The sequence below is a fragment of the Temnothorax americanus genome, unplaced genomic scaffold (genome assembly GCF_048541705.1).
Source record: "Temnothorax americanus isolate GAGA-0224 unplaced genomic scaffold, ASM4854170v1 Scaffold32, whole genome shotgun sequence".
Taxonomy (NCBI): Eukaryota; Metazoa; Arthropoda; class Insecta; order Hymenoptera; family Formicidae; genus Temnothorax; species Temnothorax americanus.
The window spans coordinates 1,841,960-1,857,601 of NW_027509464.1; the positions used below are offsets into that span (position 1 = coordinate 1,841,960).

Genomic DNA, 15,642 nt, shown 5'->3' on the forward strand with positions numbered 1-15,642 from the left:
TTTATGATTCACCCGAGCCGGGTGAAGGGCAGAATTGACTCTACTCTAGTCAGACGGGAAATTGAGTTCTGGATATGAAATAATTAATTAATGCCGGCTCGCAGGCAACATCACGGACGTCGCGCGTCACCGCGTTACGTCCACGACTTGCTCTCCTTCGTCCGCAATCCCAAAGCGCGGCCGCGTCGCCATCCCGTCCATTGGTCCCTCGTGTCGCACCCCACGACCCTTCGTTTCACCTGCATTACCTCCTGCGTCTGCCTGACCGCCGCCGCCACCGTCGTTTCCGGTCATAACTCAAAATCCCTCAGGTGTGCTAACCGCGTATACCATAGCGGTCACGTTGGAATGTTAGGCCGCGAGTTTCCACCATTATAAGCCTCGTCCGCGTTCGTGTTCGTAGTCGTCGCACGTGCGCCGCGACATACATACATGACCTCTCCTTCTCCCCCTGCGGAGCAGCAGGGTACGGTCGTATAGCGAACCATCGGCAGAAACGCATGGACTCGACCCACGTCCTGAAATTTCGCCGCAGCGACAAATTCGCAACCGCGATAAATTTGCGGCCGTAATAAATGGGGCGGTCAGGAATAAGCCGTTGGTAAAACGTTCTAGCCTTGACTCTTAAGGTATATTACTCAACAATTACCTAACTGAGAACTAGAGCAGGGAAGAGCTTTTCCGTGATGAATTTTACAAGAGAGGAATGATATATATACGCATATATGCAAGCTTTTCAATTATGCATGTATTGTGATATAAATAGCGATATCACGCGACACAGAAAAGAAACCGGTAAACTTTTTCGATACTTGACTGAAAATCTCGCTACTAGTGACGAAAATTATTAATTCAAACATTGCCAGTAAACGGGTATATTTTATCCATATCGACCGTGAATATAAAGTTCCACGACGCGTTCCGAAGAGCGAGGTTCCGAACTTCTTCAACCAAATGTGCCAAATTGAAGCCGAATTATAACTTTCCTGTGATGCGTCAAACCGAACTCGAGCCGATCTTGGATGTAAAGTTCGAAGTCGACTTTTATGAGCATAGTTCCCTCGCTTTCATATATAAGATCGTTCTACTTTCTAGTTTGACTCCCACTCTCACGGCGACCGCCAATTGATACTTGACAATCAAAATTCAACTATTCTTCATAGTCACAAACAAAATTTAACTTTCCTTTGTAATCAAATATGTTTGTAGCGACTGTAGCGAGTTTGGCACTAATTCAGTTCTTGCAAATGTGTATTGTGTATTAGAGAATATAACAATAAGTACATGGGACGTCCTCTTCACTATCTTACTATATTCTTTTTTTTTTTAATTTTTGTGACATGTTTGAAATTTCTTTTTTCTCTTATATATAAAGCTATTCAAATAATAAATCTTAAATCTTATTCAGATATTAATATCTCTTACCACTTAAAAGCTTTCAGCTATTAAGGTTAATAAATTTAAGACATTAGTAATTTTCCTATTTAGTAATATATAAAAATTTCTTAATATTCAAATCTTAATATATATTTATATTAAGAAATATAAATTTACTTGACATATTGATTGACGAGAGATCTATGTCTAAAACATTGCTTATAAGTAGATTACAGGCTAATCTTGAGCTAAATCCGAGAGCAATATCAAAATTTTAAAAGACAGAAAGAAGACTACAAAAAATATGCACTTATATAAACACATTAATGTGTTTAGAAAATTATAGATAAATTTACGATCAAAAAAGTAATTTTTTACATTACTATTTTTTTTTTAAGTTTCACGCAGTTATTTGTTATATTTTTGTTTATACTTATTACATAATTTTTTTAATTATATTAACTGTTAATATATATATAGATATATCTTAGTATTTTCGGAAAAAATATTTTTTATATTTATCCAAGTAATATTTATCTGAATTGAATTGAATTTCTAAAACATAGCTTCCTGTCCTTTCATATAATGATATTCTTTCGAAAATCAACTTATCAAAATATTTGCCGTCACGTCATAAGAGAGCATAATCGTGGCTGTAATTGCGTTTAATTTCTCGGCAAGCTTTTCCGCTATATTCCGTATCAAAACAACTAGAACTCGTCCATTTTCCGCGGCCGCTATGAATTATCTCGTTTAACCGTTTCGCCGTCGTGTTTTCGGACGTAACCGCGTCGTTTCATTACGTGTAATAGAGAAATCTTGCGCACACGAGCTGCCGCGCGAGTTTGCCAGGCCCATGCAAAAAGCGACGAAAGGGATTCGCTCTCCGTAACAGCCGACCAACGTGGGACATATACAGACACGCCGAAAGCTCGGTATCGCTTTTTGCCGCGCTAGCCAATTTGTCGGGGCCGATTCCGACAAGTCGCGGCAAGAAAACGTTTGACAAACGTCCGGATATTCCCGCGGTAGGGCCGTTGGATTACGCCAGGAGTTTCCTGAACCTGGTCAAGTCCGATCTCTGCGAAAAAGACGAATGGACCTTAGAGAAAGTTCGACACCGTCGTCGTTAACGATGGCCGCATTAATTTTGATTGGCCGTCCTTATCAATTGACAAGCAGCGAAGCAGCCCTACAATCGCGTAACATATTAGCACCATTATCCTGCATAATATGTTTGCCGTTCCGTGTACAGAATACAACAATGTAGAAGAGGATAATTCAAGTAAGGTATCTGCGTCTGTATAGTTCAATAAAAATGCAGTAAATTAAGTATAAATTAGATTAGAACATGCGTTCACCTCTTATTAATAATGATATGAATAATACACATCTTTAATGAAGAATTTATAACGGAGATTTTTTTATATGAGTGAGTTTTAAATGTCACCATTGGAAAACGCACTTACCAATTATGGATCTAATATTCTGCGACGTTTAATTACCTCGTAATAACTCTTAAAAAATAATAGTTGTAAGCTTTTACAAATATAATTACTCCAATTTCTCTCTATAAACTCACATTCCAATTTCGCACAATTACTGAAGTACAGCAAAGAAAAGTGCGAGCTGGTTTTTTTTCTGGCATCGATTACAGCTTACCCGGCGGCTATACGCATTAAAGTCAGCGAGAAGAAAAAAGAAAAGCGTAAGATAATTTTGAACGACGGCGTTAACGAGATTTTAATATGCAGGTAGCGCTGCTACGGAGGAAAGTCAGAAAATACCGTTGCCCTTTTCAAGAAGTCTATCCGGAAGCGTCGTTCGCGCAAAAGGGTTGGAACGGCCGTAACGTAGGAGGAGGACGAGGAGGCGAAAGTCCGATGGGGGGGGGAAGAAATCGCGCCCTCCACACCGGGTCGTTGAAAAGTTTGCGTTTCATCCCTTTCACGAGACCTCGACGAGCTTTCATTCGTCTCCCTACGAATCAATTCGTATCACCTCCGACCTCAACCCGCTTCGTCGTCATCGCCGCTCATCATCCCTCGTTCTCGCCCCTTTGCGACTCCGCAAATTATTGCCATGCTCTCTAGAAATTCCCGCCAAGCCGCCTGTCGCAAAGTAGCCTATGTATATTCGCGTTTTTTTTTATATTACGCTCTTCTCAACACATTCGTTCGTTCATTAATATTCCACTCTACTTTGCCATATCGACTGATATTCTTCCTATACTCGAACAATCTCGCATCTCGAGCCATTTCTGCCATTCGTTGCGACGTTTGCATAAAGAAAACACTTCAGATTTGCAGCGGTGCCGAATAAATTTCGCGCGCGGCGCTCTTTTTTTCCAAAATATGTTTTACTACCTCGAATTCCGCGAAAAATAATATTTACGTTGCGACCACAAAATAACATGGCACAGACCGTCTGGAGTTACAATCCCGACACGGGCGATCTGTTCGCAATTCTCTAACAATTTCGATCGATGAATTCTACGTACCACGCTCGAGACTCCGAGTTAATTTCAACGTATAATTAACGTAACATTAAAAAATATTGAAATATCAAAACATTTTAATGTTAAAATATCAAAAAAAATATATTAATAGCTCGATGAAATATTAAGATCACGACAGAAATTTCTCTCACATGACGCAGAAAAACTCTCTTTTCATAAATACCGTCGTCGACTTAGTGTAAACCCCATCTTAACAATTTCGAGCATTTTGACAAGCACCAGAAGTAAGGAAAATTTCATTTCGAATCCAGCCACGTACAACAAAATAGTTCTACGATTGGGCGGACTTGCGAAATAGCTCGGGAACGATGAGTTCCATATATATCTGGCCGACACGTGTATTCCGCACGCGTATGCTATATACTTCCCTTTTTTCACCGTACACGGCGTTTGCACGCAAAGCTAATCCATTCGTTTCTTCACAGTGCAGTGTGTCGTTTATCGTAAAATTTTTCAAACCGAATATATAATATTCATTCTGCATGTATGACTCGAGTCTCTGATTATTTTTGCGAATAGAAATCTCGCGCATGCATTATATATGATATATACATGTATTACATGTGTCACGTCCATTAATTGAAAATGAGAAATTTCTTTGCATTGACGAAATACGATGTTTTGAAGAGCGATAAATATATCTCCGATAAAATTTTTTTTCACCAATGTCCGAATATGATTTACTTATGTATAGATGAGTAACATTACGATTCCAACAATTTTAATGACCCATATGTTACATTAGTTTGTTTAATTACGTACAATTTCCATACAGAATTAACGTGCGTCGCATCTCTGTAACTTCATCATTATCGATTCCATCGAATTTCAATTCATTAATTACCAAATTGATCATTTTCCCAATTAATTAACTAGCCGTGTCACTGGCACGAAGCACTATTTCTTTTTATTTAATTATTCGATGTGTTGCTGGTTCAGGAATATTTAGAATTTAATTACTTCACTAGTATCTTGCATCGTAATACCAAATGTATAACGCGAACGAAATCTCTTTCTATATCGAAAAAGTAACAATTAGTCAAAATTAAAAAATGTAATATTAAAAATGCATATACATATTATACATATGTAAGAAGGTATTAGATTAAAAAATAATTACAAGGATCAATATATTAATGAAAAATGAAGTTAACATATTGTATTAATATTTACAAATTATTATCATTAATCAGAATTATTAATAGCGTTTGAATTATAAGCTGTCGAGAATAAAGGATTTTTCACGAATTAAGCTTGAAATAGATAATGAAATATTAATCATCGTTCGATTGAAGGTACGCGTTTTTCCCTAATAAAATTTACATTCGGTTCAGTTGCTACAATATATATTAGGCCGGAGATAAAGCTAAATCTATCAGGCAAAATACTCCCACTTTTAGCCGACTTATATTTTACAAGTTAAGTCACTCCACATCCGTCGTCCACGTGCGCACCATCGCTTCCAAGCCTCTTTTCTTCGAGTGGCTTCAGAGTGTCAGGGCCGCGCGCCTGTGTAGATACGCGATAGTTTACGAGTCCGAGCTGCCGCATATCGATCCTCGAGGGCTGAAGTGAGTCCTCTCGCGCGCACCATCCTGCTTCGGCCCGCGCTTACTCACCCGCTTGGCTCCGACGCGGCGCGGCTCCTAAATGCATTCGATCGGTGCTCCTAAAATAGAAATTGCATCCCCGCGAAGGGCCGTAAAAGGAAAATTTCCGCCGCGAGAGACGAAAGGGGGGGCCCGTAGCAGGGTGAGAGCAGACAATCGCGGTAAGTAGCGCACGGGTTGACACGCTCGGGAATGTCTTCGCGCCGGGATGAAACTCGCGAGCTCTCCCGGAGATGTGCACGAGAAGCCTATATAGGTTGCGGGGAAACGATCGAGGGAGGAGGGGAATGAAAGGAGGAAACGACGGGGGGAGAACGAAGGAGGATGGCTGATGCGAATTGAATCATGGGGGCGTTTTAGCGTCTACGTGGCCCGCATTTGGAATTTCGGCGCCCCCGAACCACATCCAATACCTCGGGCTTCGTCTTAGCACACACGTATATACACCGGCGAACGTACAAGCCGCGGAGCGAGAGGCAAGGCTCGCGGAGAAAAAAAATGGATACGTATTTTCGATTTGCAATTCTGCGGCTCGTGATCCCGACGGCGCATATGCGATGTATCAAACTGGAAAATCCCCCAAAGGTACCCCCAGAAAGCATTAAAAATACAGATCCAGGCCGCGAGGCAACGGACCGTAAAAATAATACGCACGCTCGGCTCGATGTGTAGCGGCGGTAGCGAAAATGTAGCTAAAATTTCACGGAACGAATTGTTAATTTGCATAGCAAGTTAATTGACCCATATAAATTAATTATTAATATTTAATACACGCTACGTGAGTGTTGAGCTTTAAGCGATAAGAAAGTGCCGTCTGATCCGACAAAAATAAAGACAAGGAGACTTTATATGCATTCGAATTCCAATCGTGTCTACCAAAAATCGTATTGAAGCGACGTAAGGGAGGGCATGCTTATCGTCCTGTAGTTTATATCGCCCATCGTACGCGTATCTGACCAGTGTGTTTACGTTCTTTTCCTATTCACGAGACGGAGAAAAAGAGATCCGATAAAGGAAGGGTGATTTCACCCCGCGAAATCAAGTAAGAGGGACGGGAAAAGAGAGGGAGAGAGAGAGAGAAAGAAGAGAAAAGGAAACGCAAGAGGAAGAAGACGAAGAAGAAGGTTCCTCGAGACTGCATCGATTTTTAAACTTGCTCCGTTGTGTGCGGGGGCTCGAAGAGGTCGGCGAGGAAACGAAAGGAGGGAAGGGGGGTATAGTAGCGACCCTTTCAGAATTTGTCCGATTGAAAATTTATCCGATGTGCACGGTGTATCAAGCAGTCGCCATTTCTATCGGCGCGCGCGTGTGCGCATCGGATCGTCCTTCCTCTCTTTATTCCTCCTTTTCTCCTCGTCTTTGTACGTTTATTTTTTAAGGGCGCGTCTTTTTTCGCTCTCTCCCGCTGCCCGCGGATACGCGTTCTTTTTGTTAGCGTCTTCGCCTCTTTCGTACCTTCGATATAATCCGCGGCTCGTCAATAATTCCAACGATCGAGCGGGGTAGGAAAGGGATGAAAGAAGAAGTGTTTTATCCACGACGTTGTTATAAGTTATTTCGCATCGTAAAGAGGTTAAGATGGACGGGGGCTTATTCGTCCGAAGTTTTGGAATTTTTCAACAGAAATTTTCTTCCACCTCTTTTTCCAATGAAGATCTACTCTTTTCTTTTTCGCAATAAAAATCTTCTACCACTCTGTACGGAAATTACTTATTATAATATAATATCGAAAAGGGGTGATAAAGTCGTTAATAATGACAAAAAGATCGAGACAGAGTCTAGAGGGAAATCATCGGAGAGCCGCAATATTGTAAAGAAACGCGTCGTAAAAAGTAACACGGCGTCAAATCAACTCTATGGCGGTTTACTTATTTATATTCGACGCGAAAAAGAGAAGCACTAAGACTGGGAAGGATACGGGATTACAGTGGAACATGCAAGCCGCGATAAAGTGTATCGTCAAAATGCGTCGGGTGTTATTCGCACACGCCGATGTAACGTGGCAATAATCCCGTGGAAACACTATTGTGGTAACGCGCGGAATCGACTGGGCCGCTTCTGATGTGATTGATATGGTCGGATAACCGTGACGTATCGTTGCGCGATTACGATCGAAACTAGTGTCGGTCGCGAGCTGCTCTCGAGATCTCTCCTTGTTCATACCACAAGCGAATTCGCGTTTATATATAAGTATAACACTTTGAGTAATACCACGCGATATTTCCGTAATGCTCGCGATCAACATATACGGACGTCCAATTTCCAAAATATGATTTTTGCGTGAAAAATTGGTAAACATGAGAAAAGTGATCAATGTCGATTTCCGTTGAGCAAGAATAAATTCGCAAGATTCTCGTCGCTTTCGTCGGACGATTCGCACCCCTCCGGCGTAACACAACATTGCGTTAACATCGTATTTGTGCAATGTCTATGGTGTAACGCACATTACGGTGATTGCTCAATTCGGGAAAACGTGTACCATATATTTCCCCTTACAATAAAACTTCTTCTGTCCACATACATCAATCGATTGTTATGCAACGATTTTAGTTTGATTCCATGTTAAATAACAGGTATTATTGAACTATATTATCATAACAAGTATAATTCAACACGTAAAGCTAAATTAAACTGAAAAGAATTAAAGAAGTTCTTAATTTTAAAAGGCTTAAAAATACATTAATGATTAAATTAAAATTCTATTAAAAGATAATTCTGTTTTATATAAAATTTAAAAGAATTTTGATTATTCCGATTGAAAAAAAAATAGTTAGTCGAAAATACTTAAATGCAATTCGACGGACAGTTAATCGAGATTAATGCAGAGGTACCGGACATTTTTTCTCGTATATCTTTATTTCATTGGCTACAGGCCTCTTGCGATTCTCCACTCGTATCCACTTTCTATGTTTTAATTACTGACTGCGCGCGCGTGCTCGTTTACAGTGAAAAAAAAATACAGAAAAAAATAAAACGAAGGAAAACGCGAGCGGACGAGCGCGATTGGAAAAATATCAACGGGCGAGCAACCGACGCTGATAATGAAGCGGCTGAAAATTCAATTAACGAAAACACGCCAATTGCCGAGTCTCCTTCTTTTTTTTCCAATTTCGACCACTTTCGACTAACCGGACAAGCTAATTTTTACGAAATTGATACGTTGCACGTATCATGGGTTTATCGGAGTGTGAATTTCCGTGATGCGCGACCGAAACAAAATCGTAATATAATTAGAGGCAAAAAAGGTAAATATTAATTGCGAAAATGCTCTCGCTCGCGGATTCTCATCGATAATGGGGGGGGAAAGGGGGAAGAGAGGATGGGAAAAATTAATTTACGCTTTCAGGATTTTGTACCCACGTAAACGCGCCCGTTACAATATGTAACGGGTTTGCACGTTTTACACGCCTGTTCCTGAAAGTGCGCGCACACACGCGTACTCATGTGTCATCGTATTCTATTTTCAGCCGAGTTTCGTTCGTGCCTCCAAAATACGATTATTAATAATAAATAAGGGAATGCATATTATCACACGTTACTGTCAACCCATTTTATCTCGAACAACTAATCTCGCGCAATTATAATTAATACTGCATTTATGATTTATATTCGCAAATATTTACGAGTTACGCATATATTTAGAAGTATATTGAATATGTATATAACTGAGCGTATACATCAAGCAAATATTTCTCAAATATTTTTTCTTCGATTTTATGAAGAAGTGTATTGAATAATCTTGTCATTAAAAATTGATACAGACTCATTTTGTTTTGTTTAGTGTAGATATTATTATATTGCGTGTCAATCAATTCTCTATCTATTATTTTCCAATTATTAAAAAGTAAATCACTCAATATTTGAAAAAATAAGCCTAATTAGCTCTTTATAGTTAGCTGTTACAATAAGGTTTCTGTAAAAAACAAGATTGCTTCAAATAATCTCTCGGTCCAAATACAAAGTTTAATAAAAAGATGTCGGCGTATTAATTAGAAACGTGTTAAACACGCTGTAACAATTGTGAAAGGAACAATCTTTTGTTCGCAAGACCGTTTCGCTCCATTTCGACTGATGTAGCTCAACTACTACACGGCTGTTCCTGAGCAGGTACCTGCAGAAAATTCCTGATATAATATTCAAAATCCTCGGTCCCGTATCGTGCGGATGGTTCCTCTTAATTCAATTTAATTTGACTTATTAAACTCACCATCTGGCGACGTACTACACGCACACCCCGAATTATCACTATTAATAATTTTCCAAGTTCGTTCGAACGCGATATATATTGACCGTCGATGCGAATAAGCGACAAATTAAACATTGCTTTTGTGGATTTATTTATTTATTTCGCTGGGTTATGCGAATTCACGTCCCAATTTTCGATTTACGCCACAAATTAATTTTGCATTTTGTGTTTTATATAAATATATAAATACGCAAGTATATATTATATGAATATTTTTACTTCTTAATAAATTCAAGCGTTAGCACACTGTGCTAAATCCGCTCTTCAACATAACGTTCATTAAATATTCACAAGTGTTTGACAAATAAGGTCAAATGCATGTAATGGAGAGCTTTAAAGTCGTTTCTGTGAAGGCTTTGCCTCTCGGTGGTATTTAGTAAAGTTTAGAAATCTTGAGCAATCACGTGAGCAGAGTGTAAATGTTATTGGATAGTTCCGTTGCGTTTGAGAACACGTTTGAAAAGCGGAAACGGTCCCGGCAACTGGCCCCGGCGACAGTGCGGTGCTATTACACATATTAGTTTGTAGATCGTTAGCGGGCTTTCCACTTACAACCGTATAAATGTTCTTCCGTGATGACGCGAAACGGCTTGGCGTACTAGCAATTTCTGTGAAACCTTGTCACAATGTGCCAAAATAATGCGCGTAATGTGTTTGCAAACGAATAAATAGCGTGCTTAAAATGTCTGTGAAATAACGCCGCAGCATAATTTACATTTTGATGACAAGAAAATAATAAATTTCTTTTACAACAAATTTATTAAAAAATACCTATACATATAGTAAAACAGATGCACTAAACATTTGATATTAAACACAAGAGACTTTATACTAATTTACATATTTTCCATAATCTTCCTACTACAAAAGTAAATTAGGTTCAATGTTTTTTATATAGAGTGAGCACTTGGTATACGCGTGATGCAATCCATGGTGCCTTCTGCAGTTATTAATCACGCATATGCGTCGGGATCGACGTAGTATGTCGCGTCAGGAACGAAATCTCTCAGCGAAGCCCTTTGCCCGATGGTCAATTAGTTAATAAACAACGGGTTTTATTAATTAATTCGCCCCGCGGCACCGCGCTCGGAGCGGACTTAATAGCCGCTGGCTGGCTCGAAATATATTGTACCGCTGAATTTAACTACTCGATAATATTGTCCCGGCGGGCCGTAGCGATATCCAAGATTCATACCCAACCGGACCGAAATCGGAGGTTTGATAATTCCGAATATTTTGTTAGTACTTCCCACGAATTTAACAATTTTATTTATCGCGCATCGAGAAATCTCGGGCGGATCTCGTCGCCCGAAACATATATCTGCGAGGCTTTTGTGTTACCTCGCCTTAAGGAATTTTAATGACGCTTGCTTCTTCGACAGTTATTTTGCCGAATATCTAATCAAATAGAAACAGATATGTATTTACATATGTGTTTCTTTGCTTTTTTTTCTCGCAAAGAGAATACTCGAAAAATCGCCGAAAATGCTGCGACTCGCACATATTTTTAGATAAAATATTTCCCTCTGTAAATTGAATAAGCTTCACGCAGCGTGCGCAAGTAACGCAATGCGTAATCAGTATTCGACAGACGCTTACGTGCGATCCAATTCCATCTTGGAGTCATAAATTTTTTGCGGTGCTCGTAAAGACGCGCTTGGGCAGAATCGTCGTGATATATCGGGTATTCCTCACAAAAGGCCGCAACGAGTTAAGATAGCGAAAGCCCCCGCTAACGTTACGCCCGCTATAATCGAGGCGTATAAAACTTTCGAGACTCTAAGAATGCAACATTTTCGTAAAAGAATATTCTTTTTCATCCAATATTGGATGAAAAATAGAGGCACCGGTGCGCAGTATTTTTCCCTTCTGTTATTCTTGTTTCAAGTTAGACAAATTTGTTGATTTTTTAATGACTTCCTTGAGTGGCAAATTTGATATGCAATAAGATTTTTATTATTAATAAGTAAAACAAACTGAATTAATTTATTGCTAGAAATAATGTTCCGTAAAACTATTATGCGACATGTATTCCGTTACAATATCTAACTCCTTTAATAACTTTATTTCAACGTCTTTTTATCTAACGCGACATAAATATAAGTAATAATATAATCAGAATATTCGTTGAATATTTGAGAAAACTAAGTTTCTTATCATCAGCGTGGAGACTCGTATTTTATAATTTTATTACGATAAGAAATATCTGGTTAACCAAAGCGAGGTCAAATGAAGAAGCGTCAACATCCATTTGACAAATTCTATCTAAATTCTACGAGGACCGAAGTAAGGAATATTAAATGGGGAATATGATAATCGAGAAACCGCTGAATAATCGAGAAAACATCTAAATTTTATTCATTCTATAATCAAATAAAATCAGCACAAAATTAGCGATGAATACTAAAAGAACATGATAATTATCTTTGTCGAAAAAGGAGAAAGGTTATTGTTTTTTAACACATTTTCAATTTTTCAGCATAATTTACACAAATAAAAATATAGTTAAGAAAACCGCGCGCTAATTTACTCCATATTTATTTTTATCTTCATTTTATTGTCTCTATAATTATTTTTCTTCCAAAAGTGGAAATTATCGAATCTAATAAAAGATACTAACGATCGCCAATGACGGTGAACATTTGTCGTATGTTGCAGCTTCATTTCCGGTCCACTCTCTTGTTCTCTCTCACCTTTCTCCCAATCTCTCGTGCTTCTTTTACTTTGGAGTAACGGAGAAACGGCGTAACCTTATGTCTGCGCGATAGTCCTTCGAGTAGACTGAAATCAGATTGGGTCAGATCAGGTTCGCTTCTCCTACCTTTTAAAACAAAAGGCAGCATCCTGGGAAAATTTCTTCTCGACTGAACGGTTCAATATCTCCTTTCGTCTCCGTACAATTCTTCCTAACGATTTTTACTAGTATAATACAATGTGCACGCGTGCGACTAATCCAATAGTAAACGAGCAGTATTTTCTATCACTTCGTAATTCTATCACTTCGACGCTGGTATTCTTCGTTGGAAGGTCTTTCTCATTGAACGAGTTAGCAAACAAAAGGAATAATTTACTTATAAAAAAAAAACAAAGAATATCTCTTTCTATACATTTTAAAAATATATCATAAAACGCAAAATATTTAAAAAAAAAAAAAAAGATAACAGATTATTTTATTCTCAAATTAAAAAGAAGAAATTAAGTAGCTTATTTCGAAATTCTTAGTTTTAACACGTGATCTTCTGTTACATCATAATTTTTAACACGCATAATCTCTTTTTTATATATCACAAGCCTTCAACGCTGCAGCGGTTAATCAAGCAACGCGCGCAGTTTTATGTGTCGCAAGCCGGTTTAATTTAACGTTACGGCCACTGTCGACTGACTGACTCGCTCGTCTGTTTCTCCTTCTATCCGTCGAGTCGAGCGACTCGAAATGCGGAGGGGTCTCGCCGCGTCTCGCGCACCGACGAAGATCGAATTTGCGAAATGGCTGTGTACGAGGGCTGAATACCTGACGAGAGGTAATTCGCGAGGGCACCAGCGCGCGGGCGCGGGAACAACGTAATGTCCCGTGGAAAGTAGAAAGGAAAAGCTCGTAAAGGGAGCGAAATTCAAAGTAAATTTTCCAAAGTAGGCGGCAGTGCATTACGGCAGCGCCATCAATTGACTTTGTTAGGGAGAATAGTTGTCGTCAGACGTGCGCGTTTAGTCGTTTTCGCAACAAGCTTTTCGATCCATCTCTTCCCCTCCCCCCCCCGTGAATCTATCCCTGAATCTGAAGGATAACGTCGGCGTGAAAACGCGAGTGAGACCGGCACATCTAATCCGCGAAATAAAGTCTTGTTCACCGCATAATAAAATTCATTTAAAACTGATGGAAGAACTACTTACGGATTCTGAATTTTTAACACCGTACCATTTTTGCGATAAAGTTAAATAAAATTTCTTTTAAAGTAAAATCTAAAGATTAACTACGGAGAAAGGCCTCTCACTATCCATCTCTTGAATCTTAACTTACGGAAACTAAACTTTTTCATCTGCAATGTTAAATATCTTTCTGATTACAACTTTCATCAAATCTTCATCAGGCTGAAAATCGATTCCGCATATTACGCAGTTACGATAAATGCGAGGCAGGCTTTGCATAAAGTTGGAATCGAGTAAAATCGTAATACATGTAGTACAGACTTCGATTTTGCCCACCGCACATTAAATCCTGCATATACGTTTGATTGAGCATCGCCGCCTTTAATTGCAGGATTTAATCAACACTTTTCTTTGTCGCGAATTGTCGCGACAAACGCGCTGAAGTAGGACAAAGGCGCGCGGTATCGATAGAATTACGAAAGGCGAAGTCGCGAGGGAGAAAGAGGGAGGAAAGAAAAAGGAGACGAGAGGTCGATGAAGATAGAAAAAGCGCGGAGAAGAAGAGCCGGATCGCGCGGTTTTCATCTGCGAAAATTAAGGCGGAATCTGCCGGTGGTAAGAAAGTCCGTGCTAATTAAGGCTGTTTCTTCAGAGATTCCCCTTTCGCGGCCGGCCCCCTCAACCTCGGCTTTTAAATAAATTATACCGAGTTAAAAGCCTCTTCGCACTTCCTCAGATAATCCGCAGAACCGTTTCGCTCACCAAAGTTATACCCGCGGGAGAAATCTCGCGCCGGTGGAAAAAGACGAGCGTTCTTTTCCCCGCTTTATACGGGGTAGGTATGCCGCGGAGCTATAATGCCGCCGAGTGATCTAACGCGAGAATACTTTCTGCTGCAATTACGTTATAAAGCAAACAAGAATGCTCATCCCCGGCTCCATTCTCATCGTCCGGGTCTTCTTTACGAAAATGCGATTAGTCCGCCGAGCCAAATTCAATTATTTTCCACGTGGCGATCAACGATGCTTGCGCGAATCTCTTTTTGCCCGATAAATCACCGTAAATGGATTTATTGGAAATGATTACCTGATAATAACCGCGCGCCCAGGATACGTTTCTAGAAAATAGAATTTTATATACGTTATTGAGGAAATTTCGTTGTGTAGAGAAAGTACGTTATATATATACCTATAACAATTATGAAACTATCGTGAAAGACGAAAATCCTTCGACATAGGAAACATTGGATAAGAGCAGTTACAAACGCATCCCCAGTCGGCTTTTCAGGATTTCGAATTCTTCGTCTCTTATAGGTGTCGTCGAACGACAGCGAGTCATCGTTAACACCATTGTTCTCACGGTACTCCCAGGGCGTTAAGAACGTCCCGTGAAGCCTTCAAGTTAAGTAGATGTTTCTCGGTACATCGGGTGCATTTTTAAATAATTCGATGCAAAGCAGCCGAGAAAAGGCGCGAATTCCCTCCCAAGAGATCGCGGGAATGACGGGGAAGAGGAGCGCGGCACGGTGAAAGAACGAATGGAATTTCCGTGGGATTCGCTCCTCCTCGCGGCAGACGTGGCTGGAAAGCGCGAGCGGTTCGAAGCGACTTTTACAACTTAATTTTTGCGTACTTGCGAGCTGCGACGACGGCGGCTTGCTGGCTTTGCGGGAGAAAAGTAAATTTTCCAACACGTTTGCTCGCGCACATGCTGGCGTTGCGTTCATAAGCAGCAGTGCGTCGCCACCGGATTTGCGTCAGAATTTTATTAATTTGTTACTCACCAATTTTATGTTTCACGAAGAAAAGCGAAGATAAGTTTAAGCAGTTTATCGAATCTTTATTGGCCATTCAATAAAAGTATGTAAATTTGAAGACTCGCGGTCAATGATAACGTTCAGTCTAACAAATTCTTTGAGAGAAAGATGATTTCAATTTGACCAAAGAATTCGCACTCCGAAAGAAAAGATGCCGAATATTTTTTATTAAAAAACGCTACGTTGCTTTATCGATACACAGGCAACA

The 15,642-nt window shown here is 39.7% G+C and overlaps 1 long non-coding RNA gene across 3 annotated transcripts in view; it reads left to right on the forward strand.

The window, feature by feature from the left end:
- LOC143901155 (uncharacterized) overlaps positions 1 to 15,642 on the forward strand; it is a 67,478-nt gene that overhangs the window by 5,022 nt on the left and 46,814 nt on the right. The window lies entirely within an intron of this gene.